This window comes from Triticum dicoccoides, chromosome 6B (genome assembly GCF_002162155.2).
Source record: "Triticum dicoccoides isolate Atlit2015 ecotype Zavitan chromosome 6B, WEW_v2.0, whole genome shotgun sequence".
NCBI classification, from domain to species: Eukaryota; Viridiplantae; Streptophyta; class Magnoliopsida; order Poales; family Poaceae; genus Triticum; species Triticum dicoccoides.
In genome coordinates, this window is record NC_041391.1 from 712723061 (window position 1) to 712742485 (window position 19425).

Genomic DNA, 19425 nt, shown 5'->3' on the forward strand with positions numbered 1-19425 from the left:
CTGGCTGCCACCTGTACAAGTGTAGGAGTAATTTCAAAATTATCATAATTGATGGCATTCATGGTTTTTGGGCAAATACCAAGCAATTTCTCATGCAGCATGCGCCACCTCCAAGCTGTGTGTTTTTTTTTTGAAGGGAAGCTGTGTGTTGTTTTTTAAGGGAAGCTGTGTGTTGTTAAGAGGTGTTGTTTCTGTCTTTTCTCAGAGTTGATCATTTTAGATGGGCGGGCAAAAGCAGGAGATGAAGTCGTCCATGCATGCTTGAGCTCGATCGATCGGCCTGCAGCTGTCAACTATATAGTGGTAACGGAAGGACATGGCCGTGGAGCGGTGTTGTAGTGATGGTGTGGATTCGTTTCTTCTAGAAAAAACGCGTTATGCTGCCGAAATTTCCGGCGAAATTCCGCACAACTTGTCGAAATTTTGGCCTTGTTTGTAAGAAAAGAAAGAGTTTAGGGTGTTGGGTGCAAAATGTTAGGGACTCGTATGCAAGAACATGTTGTTTGCGGGGATGGAAATGGAAAAAAGAACAAGGTTGAGTTTTGAAAGAGAAGTTGTTCCCGTTTCGATGGCGTCACGTGTCAAGTCGACCACGCGAGAAAAAAAAAGCGAAGCGAAGCGAGGCAAGAGCAGCAGCGACTCCCGGCCTCCGCTGACTATTTTTTTCTATCTCGCGTGCTCCCTGTTTTTTTTTCTATCTCTCTTCTCTCTCTATATATATATATTTAATTTGCCGCCCCGCCGCAGCGACTCCAAACAATGCTTTGGACGGAAGTATTGTTTTGGCGAGACGAGCGCCTGCGTAGCATTGTTTGCATTCACACCAAGAGTCGACGTACGTAGCGAGGATTTGCATTAATATCCTGCCACGATAGCATATGCGAGTTAGTAGTTGTACTAGTAGGCGGCTAGCATTAGAGGGTGTATTTGTACCGTGCGTGCATGCTATATGTATGCATTTATCTACCGTTAAATGTGTTGGAGATTTTTGCGTCCAGATTTTACCGAGATACATATATATCATGAAACGTAGCAAAACATGAGGATACACTTGGTAACAAGAAGAAACGTGACGAAGTATACCAAAACATGTCGGATTATAACACAGCCAACATGTCCACTATAACACCAAAGCAAGCCCCTCGATGACCGCATCAGCCTCCGCTAGCGACCAACATATCCATGGCTTGATCTCGATCTCTCCTAGTACTTTTTCCGCAAATGATATGTGTCACACGTGGCACAAAGCAATTCGGTCCTAACGCTTTTTACAACTAAAGTTGTCATCCGAAGGGAAAAACAACAACAAATAACTGAAACGTGTCGTTCAAAAAGGAAGTTGTCATGCTTGACAACTAAAGTTGGCATACTCATGTCATTGAACTTGTCGTAAAAATATTCAGAGTTGCCATGTGCTCGTGTCACACGTGTGTCACTTATCAGGATCTTGTTTTCTTTGATATAAACTCAATCTCTACTAGTATCGTCCATGGTCGTCTTTATTTCTCATCTTTATTTGTCCAAACGCACCGACCTTGCACGCACGAGCAGGTTGGTAGTCTATCTAGTACTACGTACTCTGTCAATGGTGAGGAATAGGAGTAGAGTAGTTGAAATTTGTGTTGTAATAAATAAAAGGAGTAGGAGTAGGTAGCAATGTATGGATGGACTCACCCACCCGTCTCGGAGTAGAGTAGTTGGCTTTGAAATTTGTGCAGCATGCATCGGGATTTGGCGAGCGGCTGGGATCGTATACAGGCGGGGGATCGATCCGTGGGAGCCCAAGATGAACCAATCAGATTTGCTCGCGATTGACCCGCGTTGAGTGGAAACGAGGAAAGTGAAGAGTCCACCCTATCCCTTCCCCCGATTCATTCATTCATTCATTCCCGCAGCCGCAGCCGCCGCCCCGCGCCAACCACCTCCCCCCGACGGACCTCGATCCGCCGCCAATGGCGCTCCCAGACCCGCGACGGCCACGGCCTCGGCGGGCGAATCTGCTCGACTTCGGCGCCGGGAGAGGAGAGGAGCCGCCCCTCCCCTCCCCTCTGCGTGGTTCCGCTCGATGGCCGAGCGGTTCCGCGTGAGGCGAGGGCTCGACTGCTCCGACGCCTCAAGGTCTCCTCCCCTTCTCTCGCCCATCTTCTCCTCTCTGAGTCGCCGCCCCGATTTGATCTAGTCCCTGATGCGGCGGACGTACGTCCTCACGCAGGTGCACGAAGGCCCTAGGTGCTGGCGTGGTGCAGGGGATCTCACGAATTCCACCACACACACCTCGCCGCCGTTCATGCTCCGTCCGGCTTCAGCAGGGCCAGCAAGACGCGACTTCCGCTTCTTCCTGTCCCACGACGCCTCCTCCAAGCCGCTCAAGGTACTCCCCTCCCCTCCCCTCCCCTCCCCTTGCCGCCCCCAAATCTCCAATCTCTTCCGACCTCCGCGGCCGGCCTCATGAGCGAGATCATGAGAATTAGATGGGGCGGTGGATGGATTCCCTTGGCATCTGCTTGATGATTTCCCTTTGTGTAATGTATGATTTAGACAGTTGAAACCTGAAGCTTTCTGTGCGCAGTCCAATCTTACGCATCTTCATTGATCGATTATTGTTAATGGGACTGTGGCAGGGGTGGGTGTGGCACTGTGGCCAGGGTCGCGGCTCGATTCGGCACGGGGTCGATTACCTAGCACAGGCTCCATCAATTGGATTATCGCGCCTGCTCGGCGTCCTACAGATTCTCTTCTCACGCGTGTGTTTAGCTTAGTTCAATTCGGTGTGAAATCAAGGTTTTACCTTCTAGTAGTAGGAGTAAGATGGCGTGATGAGCTCTGCAGAGCGGTGCAGAGTCCTCCTTCCATGCCAATAATTCAGATTTGTTCTACTACGTAATTGTCATTCATCTGTGCCAGTTCTTGGATGGTCCTGCACGTATGGTTTCGTTTGCTGAATTTACACAAGCCACGCTGAGAATTCTTGCTACTGTATTGCTAATTCTGTCCGTGTATCCATCTTTACTGAATCCTTGTATACTGAATCTGGAAGAAACATTGCCTGAAGAAAACAGAGCATTTATCAGTTCAGAATTCTGCATCCCTTCTTGCCTGACAACACAACCTGCTTGCCAAAATGATACAATACCCTTCATCCTTTTCCAGACCTGAATTTTCAGATTTGTGTTCGTGATGTTTCAAGCAAAGCATCAACTGATGTTCCCCTGACTGACCGCCGCATTCCATTGCAGCAGCAGCAGCCATGAGGTGCCTGTAACAGGCTCATAATAGGAACGAGTGAGGCGAGACGCAGCGGCTCGAGATGCTCGGTAACCTCTACGGTGGATTGCCTTGTGTGCTGTGGACAAGGTTAAGGACGAGTGTGAGCGGCTATTGAATTCTACAGTTTTAAACCCCATTGAGAGTGTATATATGCGGCTTCTTTTGATACATTCTCCATGTTATAAGTTTCATGTCATCTCATTCTCTTCTGAAAAAAAGATAACAAACACCGCAATTGTAGTGGTTTCTTGCCATCCGTCTAGCTTTTCGGATTTTTGAATCCCCTGTAATTTCTCTGTAAGTATCCCTAGATATATAGGACAAATTAATTCATATGCATGTCAGCTGCATGAACTAAGAGGGTCAGATGCAGAATTCAGTTTAGCTCGACTGTCATGTATCCGTTCATTTTCTAGATGGACCAAAGGGCACTGGAATTTGGTTTTCTCACCTCTTTTGTTTTTGCTGTTCTCAATTGTATTTGTGTGGAATAGAATCTATGCAAACCATACCATTTTCTCATTCAAAACTAGTCATGACCAATTTATTATGCTTATCTTTGCTTATACTGTATTTTTTGTTCAGGAATCTGGAGTTCATGTATCATTATCAAACACAAGCTTGTGGAAGGGGTGGGTGTGGCTGGGAGAAAATGTTAAACAGGAAGGGAAGAAGCTGGATCACCACAAACGCCATGGAGGAGAAGCCCACAAATGTAAGTAGCACTACTGCTTTAAACCCCCAAAGATTTTTTTCCTGAAGCAAAATTTTCATCAAGGCACAAACATCAAGTGTTTGTCACACTTGAAACTAATGTGCCGACGTGGCACAGCGCAGTGGATCTCACGAGTTCCACCACCACTCCTCGCCGCCGTCCATGCTCCGACGTCAGCAGGGCCAGCAAGACGGCGACTTCCACTGGCTGTAAGCCATCAAAGCTTTGCATGCGTGAGGCCGGGTTGATGTTGACTTAATCAATCTCCCTGCTGGCGAGGACTTCCTACAGGTAGCACCAACTTAGCTGCTTGTGTACATGTTGATGGATGCTCTGCGAAATATCTCTCACCACTAGGACGATTCGGGATTCAGTTTAACTCTTTACTTTGTTTCTTTGTTAGATTTTTGTGTTTATTGCATGCTGTAGCTTCCTCAAGAAGTAAAATGGTGTTGTGTCTAGTCCTCATTAACTACCTGTTTAGTTCCTTTACAGGAGTAGTTCAGTAATGAGTATATAAATACTCAGGCATTCATTATTTTGTTCATCCTGCAGCTTTGCAAGTATAAGCACCACCATTGTTTAGTTCCCAGGATCTCTTTGCTGTCATGTTGAATTTGGAGGTGATATGTTCTTCCGTTGAGTAACCAATGGTTGGGTTTCAACAACTAACAGTGCTACACCACCTTGATTTTCATGTGGTGTATATGTTTGTAAAGCACTTAGCAATTGGTAAGCCGGTTATCTAGTTAGCAAGCTTATTTTTTAAACATATGCTTATCTCATTTTAGTGAGCTCAGCTTCAGTCTTGTGCGAAAAATTCTATGGTTTTGTCTCTAATTGTGCTATTATCGATTTCTCGGTTTAAATCATGGGCCTGGTTTCTGGTGGAAATATAATTCACGGGCCTATGTGGCATCTGTTTTGATCGGTTTCACAGAGTGTTTAACTTATCTGGTTCAGAGGTGCTTTGAAATTTCAACTTTTCTTACTTATGCTCGTGTAGTTGTCTCCCGATATTTATCTTCATGTTCATACAGTTTCTTACTTTTGCACGCTTCTTCTATGCAGTTAAACACACATGTCTGGTTATCAAAGACTCATGTAGGATGGTCCCGAGCTCCAAACCATGGAGGCAGTGGCCTCTTCTCTGTCTCTGTTGGTTAGCACCTGGCCTTCTCCCTCTACTTTGTTTATCCTAGTGCCCACAACATGGTCATCTCCACTCTCTTCTGACCTCCGCCTCACTGACGAGGTGAGATGGAGTGGTGGATCGATTCCCTTGGCATCAGCTTGATTATTTCTCTTTGTGTATGATGACAGTTGAAACCTGAAACATTGTGTATGAAGTCTAATCTTATGCATGCTCATTTATCCTTCTTGTTAATGGAATTGGGGCTGGCAGAAAATGTTAGGCACGAAGGAAAGCAGCTGCATCACCACAAACGCCAAGGAGAAGCACACGAATGTAAGTAGTACTGCTGCTTTAAACTCCCAAAGGTTTTGTCTCTAGTAAAATTTTCATCGAGGCATAGACATCAAGTGTTTGTCACACTTGAAACTAATGTGCAAAGGTCAGAGAAAAACAAACAAGTGTGTGCATTGGGATCATTTACTGGCTGGTTGCTTACCGAAACTTAAGCTTTGCCTTCTAGCAATCAATGCATGCAAGCTGTGTATGCGCATGTCGAAAGGTGCAGTTGTATTGTAGCGACAAATACATAGTTCTGCTGCATATATACACAATCCTCAAACAGGTGCATAGTAAGAACGAGTAGGGTGAGATAGAGTGGTTGGAGATGCGGTAGCTAGATTGCATTGAGTGTTGTGTACAAGGTTAAGGACGAGTGTGAGCGGTTGTTGAGTTCTGTACTTACAAACGCCATTGAGTGTGTATACATGCGTCATCTTTCCATTCTCCATGTTATAAGTTTCCTGTAATCTGTTCTTGAAAAAGGTGACTCACACTGCAATTGTAGTGGTTTGTTTGCACCTAACTTACAGATTTTCTAACCCCTTGTAACCTCTCTATATTTGTCCTTAGATATAAGAAAAATTAATTCATATGCATGTCAGCTGCATGAACCAGGAGGGTCAGATATAGAATTGAGCTTAGCTCGATAGTCTTGTACGCTTGTTCATTTTCTAGATGAACCTTAGGGCACCGGAATTTGGTTTTCTCATGTTGTTTTTTTAGTTGCCATTTCAACTGTATTTGTGTGGAATGGATTCTATGAAAACCATACCATTTTTTCATTCAGAAATAGTCATAACCAATTTATTATTGTTATCTTTGCTTACATTGTTATTTCGTTCAGGAATCTGGGTTTCCATTTTGAAGTTATAGCTGCTGTACTGAAAGGAAAGGAACTCTTTTCTCCGTGAAAATGCAAAGAAAAATAAATCTGGGTTATTGGTCACTCACCTGACCCAGGCCCCAGATAGAGCAATCGAGGCGGTGGCCATGGCTCTCCCAGATCGGCGACGGCCTCTGCAGATGAGCGCCACCCATCGCTCATCGTCAAATGCTTCGAGTTGCCCGCGACGAAGCTGCTCGACTTCGGTGCCTCCCCTCCGTGTGGTTTCGCTTGAGGGCCGTGCGGTTCCTTGTGAGGGGAGGGCTCGGCTGCTCCGACGCCTCAAGGTCTCCTCCACCCCTCTCGTCCATCTTCTCCTCTCTGCGCCAGCGCCCCGATTTGCTCTAGTCCCTGATGTGGCCCATGTGCAGGTGCACGAGTGATCCAAGGACCTTTGTGCTGGCTCAGCGGATCTCACGAATTCCACCACCACTGCTAGCCGCCGTCCATGCTCCGGCGTCAGCAGCTCCAGCAAGACGGCGACTTCTGCTTCTTCCTGTCCCATGAAGCATCCTCCAAGCTGCTCCCAATTCCCCACTCTCTTCTGACCTCCGCCTCACGACCGAGGTGAGATGGAGAGGTGGATGGGTTCCCTTGGCATCAGCTTGATGTTTTCCCTTTGTTTCTGACGACAGTTGAGACCTGAAACTTTGTTTATGCAGTCCAATGTTATGCATGCTCATTGATCCTTCTTGTTAATGGAATTGTGGCACGGGTGTGGCTGGGAGAAAATGTTGAGCAGGAAGGGAAGCAGCCGGATCACCACAAACGCCGAGGAGAAGCCCACAAATGTAAGTAGTACTATTGCTTTAAACTCCTACAAACCTTGTCCTGAAGTAAAATTTTCATGGAGACACAGACATCAAGTATTTGTCCCACTTCACACTAACGTGCAAAGGTTAGAGAAAAACAAACAAGTGCATGCTTTGGCATCAATTGCTGGAGGCTTGCTTACCAAAACTTAAGCTTTTCCCTGAAGCAATCACTGCATGCAAGCTGTGTATGCGCATGTCGACAAGGGCAGTAGTACCATGGCGACAAATACACAGCTCTGCTGCATATATACAGTCCTCTAATAGGTCCATAATGCTATGAACGAGTGAGGCGAGAAATAGAGTCTGGAGATGCTTGGTAACCTCTACGGTGCATTGCCTTGAGTGCCGTGGACAAGGTTAAGCAGGAGTGTGTGTGGCTGTTGAATTCTGCAGTTTCCAACGCCATTGAGTGTGTATATATGCGTCATCTTTCCATTCTCGATGCAATAAGTTTCCTGTAATCTATTCTGAAAAAAGATAACTCACACTGCAATTATATTGGTTTGCTGCCATCTAGCTTACGGATTTTTGAATCCCTTGTAACCTCTCTATAATTGCCCCTAGATATAGTAGAAATTAATTCATATGCATGTCAACTACATGAACAAGGAGCGTCAGATACAGAATTCAGTTTAGCTCGATAGTCATGTGGATTTGTTCATTTTCTAGATGAACCAAAGGGCGGTGGAATTTAGTTTTCTCATGTTCTTTTTGTAGTTGCCAACTTGCCTTTTGAACTGTATTTGTGTGGAATGGATTCTATCCAAACCATACCATTTTCTCATTCAGAACTAGTCACAACCAATTATGGTTATCTGTGCTTACATTGTTATTTTTGTTCAGGAATCTCGGTTTCCATTTTGAAGTTATAGTTGTTGTACTGAAAAGAAAAGGAACTCTCTTCTCTGCGAAAACACAATGGAAATACAATTGCGAGGAGAGGGCTCGGCTGCTCTGACGCCTCAAGGTCTCCTCCCCCTCTCTGGCACCCATCTTCTCCTCTCTACGACACCGCCCTGATTTATTCTAGTCCCTGATACGGCTGATGTCCTCATGCAGGTGCATGAGAGATCCAACGCCCTTGGTGCTGGCAAGGCGCAGCAAAGTGGATCTCACGAATTCCACCACCACCGCTCGCCGCCGTCAGCAGGGCCAGCAAGGCTGCGACTTCCGCTTCTTCCTGTTCCGTGACGTGTCCTCCAAGCTGCCCCAATTCTCCACTCTCTTCTGACCTCCGCCTCACCAGCGAGGTGAGATGGAGTGGCGGATTCCCTTGAGTCTCTTGGCCAGAGCATGTATGCAGTCCAATCTTATGCATGTCAATGGAATTGTGACGGGTGTGGCTGGGAGAAAATGTAAGCAGGAAGTGAAGCAGCTGGATCTCTGCACGCAACAAGACGCTCACCACAACGCCAAGGAGAAGGCCACAAATGTAAGTAGTACTACTGCTTTAAAGTCCCAAAGATTTTGTCCTGAAGCAAAATTTTCGTCGTGACACAGACATCACATGTTTGTCACACTTGAAACTAAGGTGCAATTGTTAGAGAAAAACTAGCAAATGCGTGCATTGGGATCAATTGCTGCTTGGTTGCTTACCCAAACCTAAGAAACTTTACCCGGAAGCAATCACTACATGCAAAATGTGTATGCGCATGTTGGACAGGTGCAGTCGTATCGTGGCAATAAACACAGTTCTGCTGCATATACACACTCCACTAATAGGTCCATAATAAGGAGTGAGGTGAGATAGAGCGGATGGAGATGCTCGGTAACCTCTATAGTGGATTCCATTGAGTGCTGTGGACAAGGGTAAGGACGAGTGTGAGAGGTTGCTGAATTCTTCAGTTTCGAACGCCATTGAGTGTGTATATACGCGTCTTCTTTCCATTCTCTGTGTTATAAGTTTCCTGTAATCTCTTTTGAAAAAAGATAACTCACACTGCAATTGTAGTGGTTTATTGCCATTTAACTTACACATCTAACATAAATTCTTAGCCTGAACATGTTCAATCCAAATATGTCGAAACAGGGCATGTTGAGATTACAAATATCTCATTTTTCTGTATTAAATATGTTGCACCAACTAGCTGACCTGATATCTCCTGTTATTTTAACCAGCTGTTCAATTGATCCCTCCGACGCTGCTCTTCCTCGACCGCGCCGGATCTCGGTCCTGGGATTCTCTCCCTCCGAGCTGCTGTACCGCCCGTTCCCCTTCTTCACGATCGTGCTTCTGGACAGGGGTTCGTTGTAGCTACTTCAGGCATGGTGCACATACATCTGGTTGTGGTGGTCGGCAAGCAACCTTCTGTCCTTACTGAATGCGTCATCTACCTTCTGGTGGTCGTCAATCGATGGTGTACACCGTGTCCAGCATGGTGATAATTAAACCTTTCCCACCCATGGCTTCATGTTGTTCTGTTCTTATGGTCCATACTTTCCCCCAGTTCACTTGTACACACATGGATGGATGGAATGGATGCAAAAAGAGAGTAGTAATATTGTTTAAGAGAGAGAGAGAGAGACTCTCACACACACAAACTTGGATTGCTTTTTTGCATTTGGTCTTTAAAAAGTTCGCCCAACAAATGTCTCGGTAGGTCTGGCTATTAAAGTTATCTCAGTAGGCCCTGTTATGTTGTACTCCTACAAGCAATATCTATCTGGTTCACATGTACACATATAATATGGCCAGGAAAAATCTAGTAGTACAATATGGTCAGTAAAACAACCTTGTTCTCAAGGTTCAGGTCTAGTCAGTAGCCGTAGCTGCAAAAATAGGAGAAAAGTCGGTCTGACTTGTTGCTTTCTCGATTTTTTGTTTTATTTTGGAAATGAGTATGTCTAGTCAAGATTCTATATTGTGAAGAATATGCAATGCTTGTCATTGTTTTTACTCATGGGACTATGTAAGTTGCTACATCTGTTTGATCCAGGAAATCCAATAGTTAGCATACAGTTTAAATAAATCGAATGAATTCCATTAATATGGACAGATTTGAAGATAGCATCTATAAGGGTTTATTTTGTATTGCAGTGGTTGTGCTTGCACATTTAATGCTGCCGAGAAGCTACACATATTTGGCATTCGCGGCCGAGCCGCTCACCATCATGGAGTTGGATCACACTAGGTAATTCACTGACTCTAGCTTGCTCATCTTGTTCTCTTTGTCCGTCTAATTTCAGTTCTTCACCATGTTGATGTTGGTAGTGACTAATACTAGTACTATTCGTGTTTTTGATTCCAGACCTCAATGGCATGCTCTGCCATGTGGCCTCCTTGATGCTGGTCGTCGAGCGCTGATTCGACTAGACTATCGCGCACATATTGATCACATTTGATAAACAAGCTATGATCGTTGGAGAGTACCCCTCAGATATATAGGTTAATTTGACTCAATTTTGGTAATATTTAGTCTGGCTTCTCTGTATTACCCTTGGCGATTCATTGTTAGGTTTCTACACTACTCTTTACATTTTACACTTGGCATGTTTCCCAGTAAGACCTCGGAGGGTTCTATGTATAAATGAATCTTTACTTGGCCGACATATGTCTCGATACTAACTCGATCCTAACATCTGCCCCCACTGAATTGTGAATTTCCCTTGAACAACACACCTTCAGTTAGTTGTGGTGTGAATTTCAAATCCAATTACTGCATTGTTAGTTCGAGGATGATTTCTGATGGCTCAGTACACATGTTTGATTTTCTAGCAGGTGCTTTGATCTGAAGGATTGGTTTGTGATACGTTATTGATTAATCGTTGACACAAATATGAAAGCACACTAGAAAGATAAACATAGGTATGCCACTATTACTCTCCTGTGCTCCATCTCATGCTCTGTGTTCCCACTTGAAATGAATAAATGTCATATACATTTCTTTTTATAGTACTGAAAGATATGTAAGTAGGGGTGGCTTTTTTTATGAATATAAGTAGCAAAACAATAGAAGTTAGCAACATGATTGCAGATTGAATTGTCGAACTGATATGATAGTCATTTGATCTATGATGGCGTATGAGTAGAATGCACATATGCACATATGTGACTCAGTTCTTTTAATATTATAGGAGATCATAGCTGAAGGGTGGGTTTCCAACGATGGTGGTGTGCTGCCTTTCTTCCAGTGCCGACAAGATGGCTAGTTTGTCGCCCCGTAACCCTGGTGGTGGGCTCCCATGACTGCCTCCTGGGTTACCTACCACTTAGGTGAGTCCCTGATGTCCTTTTCCTTTGGCTACTCTTGTCTTTCTTAATCTTTGTTGTTTTCTGGTCTAAGACTCAGAGATGGGATGAATTCATGATTGTTGAATGCTTAGAAACTAGAAAATGGCTCTGTAGGAGGCATGCACGCTCGTACTGAGAGATGCTATTCGTTTGCTTTGTCTTCCAAATCAAGAGACATGTATTCGTGCGCCTCCAGCATTTATTAAATTTCTTCAAATTTCAAAACTTTGTTGTTGTACATGCAAGGATTGTTTCATTCATCAAGAAAATAAAACAGGCCATGCCCATCAGCAACTACTCCTACTGTTTGAATAAATAAGAAATGACCATCATTTTGGATAAATTACAGCATTAATCCATCAAGGGGCATGGGCAATTTCCTTGTTCTATTTCTTACTGAATCCGGTTCCATCAAAGATGCCGACAACTTTGCAGTCGTCCACCTCACCAGTGCCGGCAATTGCTCCCTGCAGGTAGCATCTCATCTCCCTCTGCTCACTCACTCGCTGACTGAGCTGCAGCGTTTGTAAACAATAGTGTGTCTACTGTTGAGGTTCATGGGATTTCCCATCTTGGAGTGTAATACTAACTCTTAAGGTAACAAAACTATGATGCAACGTTTGTAATTTGAGCTAAAAATATAGTAGTACAATATGGTCAGGAGAACAACCTTGTCCCAAGGTTCAGGTCTATTCACTAGCTGCAGCTGCAAAAATAGGAGTCAAGTCTATCTGTCTGACCTGTTGCTTTCTTGATTTTGTTTTATTTATGTTGGAAATGAATCTAGTCAAAATTATACATTGTGGATAATATGTAATGCCTGTTGTTGTTTTTGCTCATGTGACTATGTAAGTTGCTACATCTGTTTGATCCAAGTAATCCAATAGTTAGCTTGCAGTTTGAATAAATCAAAAAGATTTCATTAATATGGTCAGGTTTCAATATAGCATCTATAAGAGTGCATCCAATTTTTCACGCTATCCCACTCACTTAATCTTATTCATGGTTAAGCACTTTGCCTTGATTCACGTCAATAATCTATTGGTCAGTTTACATTGCCTCTAATGTGCATCTGCTTTGTTTGTCCTGCTCAATTACTTATCATGATGGAGTAGGAATTTATCACTCGACAACTACATGATAGACTAGATTGGTAGTTAGTTTATGGTTTGAGTTAATCAAAACGATTATATAACTTCCAGTAATATGGACAAGTTTACGTTCACTCCTCTTGGAGCTCTTAGTATAATCACCACTCTCGGATTTTGGGATACAATATCTTGTGTTTTCTCATATAAGATTCTTTCTGGTTTAATCATTAATCTGGAGGTTTAATTTGTATTGCAGTGTTGTACTTGCACATGTAATGCTGCGCAAGAAGGTACACATACTCGGGCCAGGCCATGAGCCGACTCACTATGATGAAGCCTGACGCTAAGTTGGATCACACTAGGGTCAGTCATGGACTCGGTTGCTCAGCCAGTTCTTTCTGCCAAGCTAATTTCAGTTCTGCACCATGTTGATGTTGGTAGCGTCTAATACCAGTATCATTCGTGTTCTTGTTTCCAGGCTTCAATGATATGCTCTGCCCGGTGGCCTCCAGGATCAGCCTCGACTCATGAAGAACACCCAAGGTACTATGTAAACCATACTTTGCTAGCTTAACTGAGTATTTGTACTAGCATCAGTCAGTCATAATCAATTTATCATTGAAAAATATGAAAGCACATTAGAAAGATAAACATGACATCCAGTGTCTGTTCTTTTATCAATGTGCATGTATGTGTGCTCTCTTGAAGTCATTGAATAGTAGATAATTTTCTAGCATGCATGGCACTCAGGTATATTTGATCTCACACGTCAGTAGTATTCTTTGTTATTCATTTTGGATTCCACACGTGATTGGAATCTTACATTCGGCACTGTTGCTTGTCTCCCAATAGGACTTAACAGAGGTTTATGACTAAATGAACCTTTAGTTGATCAATAAGTGCATGAATCCAACCTTATGAACCTTTTTTGACCGAATGATTTCCCAGGTAATGGTATATCAAGTGCCTGAAATTTTTGATGGCAATGTAGTTTATTTAGTATAGTAAAAGTGATCTTGTACCCTGATAATTGAAGAATTTTTTGATGTCCTCTCTAGGAGCTTGTCAACAGAAATGATGACCTGTATAGCTTGTTGTTCATTAGCTATTGTGTTCATATATAGCTCGCTGTCCTCCAAACTGAAAATGCCCATCATAATAAATGTTGCCTGGCAGTATTGTCCTTTATAGTTTGCTCCTGATCATCATTCTGTTACCATTTTACTTGGCCTTCAATTAATCTTGTTCCTGTGTACCCAGGGACCTGACTTAATGATGAGGATGATGTTGGAGGAATTGGAGTGGTCACTGAAGATCGTGGACTCGCATCCGCCATTGCTGGAAGTTTGAACTTCGAGAGGGCAGAGCGATCCCGTATGAGAAGACCACCGATGTGATCATAGGTAAGCCGTTGGTTCCTCTACTATGCTCCATCTCATTCTCTGCATGCCCACTTGAAATGAATAAAGGTCATATACATTTCTTTTGTATAGTACTTGAAAGATATGTAAATAGGTGGGCTCTTTTTGATGAATAAGTAACGAAACAATAAAAATTATCAACTTCTTTTGTTTTATGCCAGTCATCGAGCGTCGGCTAGTGTTGTGCCGGTCATCGAGTCGATGATTTAATGTTCGGATCTGAGGTAGTGGTCTTCTGGCCACCACAAGTATGTGATTTTTATGATCTTTCTTTTTACTGAAATTGGTCTCTTGTAGTTCGGTGCTAATTAGCATCATGTTTGGTCTTTGATTTTTTTATCCCTTTTGATTCTAGTCATATATATGCTACATGTTTTTCTAAGAGTCTGTACAGTGCAGTTTATAAAATGGAGCCGACCTGCTGGGGCATCTTTCTGACATATTAACTTCTATTTTGAATTAACTTACGTGAAATTGTACTTAAAGATCAAGGATAGGGAATTAAAATACTTCAACCGAATTTGATTGGAAACAACATGGTGCTATTGGCTATTAGTCTACTAGTTGGGTCCGACATTTACTAAAACAAAACCTGCTTCTTTTTTTTATTTGCTGAAAAGCTCTCAGCATCTATATATTATGGATATCTTAATGTTTTGTAAAAAACATCTTTATAGTTTTCCTACTTTGAGTACTAATGATTTTGGTTTTCGCTCACATTTGTAGCATTTTCTCTGGGCGTACCTTCTGGCACGACACCGCCATCCGACACAAGTTTGGCCGGCGAAGCAGCTCTGCTTGCTCCGGCACTTACTTTGACGCCTCCAGTGCCTGTTGGTCCTCTTCTCTGCTCTCTCTCAAGCTCTATGACACTTGATACTTGTTGAGGTAGTGGAAACTTACTTGTACAAGTGGGTCATTGCTATTGGATATTTTTTGCTAGTTTTTTGGGTCCCAAATCTTGGTACTGGCCTGCTGGTGTTTGTTTTTGTGTATTGAAAGAAAAACATGATATTTCTTGGTGCTCGGGCGGATTTCACCTTCTAATCAATATTTGTGCCATCTAATCCATGCTTACTTGAATTTTATTTTGCTCCCATCTCCCTTAATATTGTGGATTAATTTCGTTTTAAGGCTATCCAAATGGTTGACAAACCATCTCTTTAGTTTTCCTGCCATCAGTACAAATCATTTTGGTTTCCGCTCACATTTGTAGCATTCTTGCTGGACGCACCTTCCGGGACCATGGTGTCATCCCACACTAGTTTGGCCGGCGAAGCAGCTCTGCCTGCTCTGTCGCTCACTCCAACGCCTCCCGCGCTGCCCCTCCGGTGGCCGCTTCCTCTTTGGTCCTGGCATAGGTAAACCTAGTTCCTCTCCTTCACTCTCTCTCACGCCCTCTGTCCCCATGCATGGCCATCGAGCCGTGGTAGATGAAATGAATAATGGTCATTTGCATTTCTTTATTTTGGTGCCTGAGAGTCAGAAGTCCCAATTTCATCTTGTTGGTCTAGATAGAGATTCTGGTTGCTCTGTTTCATTCTAGCTGAATGTTCCTGCAGGTTGCTCTCCTGGTTCAAGTTGATGTTGCTCTGCACTTGTGCAGGAGAAAAACATACATACCCACCCTTGTGCACATGTTCAGAAATTTCTTAATGTTGATATACCTGTTCTGTTGCAATGCACACAAGACCAAAGGGAATCAAAAGTCTAGGATCTAGTTCTGTTTATTTTTATTTTTTTATTTTTTGAGGGGATCTAGTTCTGTTTATATCTGTTGCAATGCACATGTATTACCCTTGGCGATACTAACAATTCATTTTGAAACTGAGATTTGTCAACACATGTGTATGTATTATCCTTACAGATTTTCAAGCGAATAAATTTATCATGGCTATCTAAGTGTTTGCGTTCTGTTCTCAACCACAATTTGATTGGAGATAGAAGAAAGCGTGTATGCAGATACTTCTTAGTGCCTAAAAGACATAAGGAGCCATGCATAGAATCATTTTTAAGTCAGCGGTTCATGCCTACAAGCTTTTGTTTTCTTGCCACAAATGCATATAGCACCCTGAGGCACTTATTATGCTCAGAGACAAACAATAAGATCTCTAGTTTATTGGTTACTGTAGATTATTAGGTAATCGTTATATTTGTGCTCTCGATGCAACTAGTGTTAAAAACGATGATTTTGATGGTTGTAGAAAATAAACTCTGTCTTCTATTAAGTCAAACTATGCAATAAACTCTCCTTGTGGTCATATGTACCGTTATGGTTTAGTTGATGTTACCGATTGTGCGAGTGGTGCATAGTGTTTATCTACCCTGAACCTATCTCACTTATATATTTTGTCTTTGTTTTGTGTTGTGTTCATGAGAGACCTGACTCAGCAGTTTTTTTTGTGTTGTGTTGTTTAGATAGCAGGAGGGATGTACGACTGTTAGGCCCGAAGAGCACGGTGACATTGCTCATCGTTGACAGTGAGCGGCTCAGCCCTCGTCATGCAAATAGCCAACGCCATCATCATTAGCGAGTAGCTGCTATAGTACCTGCACCTGGTGAGGTTGGTGGTGCGCTACTACATGCCTCTACAACAAGACACGGTGGCATGCTAAATGGAGCTTTGAGCAGCAGCACATCGTGGGGAGAGGACGGATGTGGTGGTCTGGGAGCCTCGGGCTCCACTACATCTGCCGCTAGAAGCAGCAACAGAACGCGTTGTTCGACTGTGCCAGCCTTGGCGGTGATCTCGACGATTGCATGGAGTGGAAGACTTTGCAGTGTAGCAAGGTTGCTCAGGTCAGGTTTTTCTTCTACTTGATTTATTTGTTTTGTTCCATACTAGTGTACAAGTAACTAATGTGAGAAAACAAACAAAAGGTAGTTACTTGTGTTTTGTTTTTGGGCTCCTCTGTATTTCATTTTTGTGCATGGGATCAGTCGGCTGAGATGAGATTCTCTATCTATTCATAGTAGCGAGTATCTCCCATCTTAAAAGTATTGACTGATGAAACTGGGAACAAGTTGCCTAGCTTGAAGTAGAAAATTCGTTGTAGCGAGTATCTCCCATCTTAAAAGGTGATGATGATGTTTACAAATGATCTGTTAAAAGAGTGTCTTATGTTTAAATACCCTTCTATAGAGGCAGGTTCCAATCAATTTCCTCGCTGCATTCTAGGCTAGCCTACTGATGCAATTTCATCTACTGAGTTTAGTATTGATGTTGGTTGCATTGGATGGTGGTTATCTCTTTTGTGAAGTATTGCAAAAAATCGTGATCTGAGGCACTAGCATGCCGGCCTTTTTAAGAAGGCATGTGTCGTGCAGGTGCTATGCCATTTTTGTTTCTTAGGTGATGAGGGATGCTCCATTGTTGAATGGGTTCCAGAGCACAACTTTTGTTTTAAAATAAATTCTGGTTTGGTCTATATTATGATTGCTTAAACTTTTGTGGAGTAACATGTATTATAATACCAACTGTATGGGTGGTGCATAGTGTTTATCTAGCCTGAACCTTTATTGCTTATGTATTTTGTCTCTTTTGTGTTGTGTTCGTTAGAGAGAGGTCTGACATGGTGGTTTCTTTGAATATGATAGGAGCTGCTGAAGGGAAACAACCCTGGATGTCACAGGCTGAAGGAGGAGGTCTTACACATCTTCTTGGTTCAGGTGAATCCTTGCTCTCGTCTCTCTCACTGTCGTGCCGGCCATTGAGACCTTGATTTAGTGTTGGGATCTGTGGTCGTGGTCTTCCAGCCACCAAAATCATTTGACCATGATGATCTTTCATATCAATCAAGTTGTTCTCTTGTAATGCAGTGGCTTTAGGCCTTTTTCTGCTCCATGCTACTGTTGCTAAAGGGTTAGGCTCAATATGGCGTGTTTGTCAGTGCCAAAGCAACTAGTAAAGTAGAGAATAATTTTCATGGGGTTCATTTATGATCTTCTCTTTGTAGGATCATATTAAGAGCTCCTATAATCTTTCCTGAACCTCCTTGATACGTTGCTTTTTGAAAGTGCTAGTGTGCTCCTAATAATTTTGTTTTCCATACAAAGCCATGCCACTAGTTTGTGAAATATTATGCCCCAGCGGCACTGCCAATACTTGGGGTGCTTATGTCAATATGTCCTTATTTTTCACTAAGTTATGTATAATGGATCGGTATCTTGGTTTCCTCTCCTTGGTTTTGAGAAGAGCATGTTGTTCTTGTCACCATTGTCTCGTGGTAGTATCAGCCAACACTTATGTGTGAGATTGTCTAGTGTCTTTTTGGGATCACCCACTATAAAACATTGAGTTTTGTGAAGTTGCTTTGGTTTCTTAATCCATGCATTGCATTTTGATGTGAAGGACTTGAGAAATAAGGTGAAGAGAAAGGAAAAAGACCTGCTAATCTTTCCCTTCACCGTTGGATGTCGGTCGAATGGTTGATGGCAGGGGGAACTCACTCGACGTATCGAAGCTACTGTATGGACTAAGAGATCTTTAGAGATAGGCATTTTGTTGTTAATTTTTCCTTGTCTGTAGGGTGTGGGCCGAATGGTCTTGTTCCTGGGAGTTTGTAAAATTTGGATTGAATGGCGATATTGGTATAGTCTCAGTGAGTGCTACATATGTACCACCATTGTAAAATTTGATTTGAATTGTATCGTGCAGCAAGGAGTTAGTGGTTAGCAAACAGATTGGATTGATTGGCTGTCATTTTGGCTCATGTGTCCTTGTACCTTTCTAGCATGTTGTGATGCCAAAAAATGATGATGATTTTTTATGTCAATGAAATCTGATGGCTAATGAATGAGTGATTTTGATACGACTGATGCATGGAAATCATGATAACTATTGGTGATTCTTGAAAAACAACCAGGTGCTTTCAAATTTACCACTAGAAAAGAAACTGGGGGCATCTACATATGTTTACCTTCACCTTGTGTTTGTGTGTATGTGATTGTGAGCACAGACATGATTATTTACCTTCACCTTGTGTTTGTGTGTATGTGATTGTGAGCACACCAGCTCGGACTTTTGATCTACTGCTCGAACTCCTTTGAGAAGAAAGCTCAGGATAATCTGTGTCATCTTAATTATTATGTGATCTAGCTAGCTAGGTTGTTCTGATCATCTGGATTCCTGAATTGGAAGACAACATTGAATCAATGTACGTAGTACCTATCTGTTGTATACAAGTGGTCGTTGCTATCTTCTCTAATATATATGTATACAAATCTTTTAACGCGAGAAAAAAAAAGCGAAGCGAAGCGAGGCAAGAGCAGCAGCGACTCCCGGCCTCCGCTGACTATTTTTTTCTATCTCGCGTGCTCCCTGTTTTTTTTCTATCTCTCTCTCTCTCTCTCTCTATATATATATATATATATATATATATATATATATATATATATATATATATATATATATATATATATTTAATTTGCCGCCCGGCCGCAGCGACTCCAAACAATGCTTTGGACGGAAGTATTGTTTTGGCGAGACGAGCGCCTGCGTAGCATTGTTTGCGTTCACACCAAGAGT

At 42.8% G+C, this 19425-nt stretch overlaps 5 long non-coding RNA genes across 7 annotated transcripts; all 5 read left to right on the forward strand.

Annotated features, from left to right (window-relative positions):
* Window positions 1-1913: 1913 nt before the first annotated feature.
* On the forward strand, window positions 1914-5390 carry LOC119322120. Of its 3 annotated transcripts, none has more exons than XR_005155419.1 (7): window positions 1914-2118; window positions 2213-2371; window positions 3237-3367; window positions 3853-3982; window positions 4105-4273; window positions 5054-5144; window positions 5306-5390. It is a non-coding gene; the product is annotated as an uncharacterized LOC119322120 (long non-coding RNA). The 3 variants fall into 3 exon arrangements; XR_005155420.1 differs by having other exon boundaries at window positions 3237-3354; XR_005155421.1 differs by lacking the exon at window positions 3237-3367.
* A 3101-nt stretch (window positions 5391-8491) lies between these two features.
* On the forward strand, window positions 8492-10902 carry LOC119322515. Its single transcript, XR_005155687.1, has 4 exons — window positions 8492-8586; window positions 10192-10285; window positions 10403-10539; window positions 10873-10902. It is a non-coding gene; the product is annotated as an uncharacterized LOC119322515 (long non-coding RNA).
* Window positions 10903-11264: 362 nt separating this feature from the next.
* On the forward strand, window positions 11265-12787 carry LOC119323633. Its single transcript, XR_005156430.1, has 3 exons — window positions 11265-11367; window positions 11859-11982; window positions 12733-12787. It is a non-coding gene; the product is annotated as an uncharacterized LOC119323633 (long non-coding RNA).
* Window positions 12788-14725: 1938 nt separating this feature from the next.
* Window positions 14726-16430, forward strand: LOC119320469. Its single transcript, XR_005155018.1, has 3 exons — window positions 14726-14785; window positions 15114-15258; window positions 16316-16430. It is a non-coding gene; the product is annotated as an uncharacterized LOC119320469 (long non-coding RNA).
* Window positions 16431-16448: 18 nt separating this feature from the next.
* On the forward strand, window positions 16449-18314 carry LOC119320470. The gene is made up of 3 exons (XR_005155019.1): window positions 16449-16697; window positions 17496-17567; window positions 18250-18314. It is a non-coding gene; the product is annotated as an uncharacterized LOC119320470 (long non-coding RNA).
* The last annotated feature ends 1111 nt before the right edge of the window (window positions 18315-19425 follow it).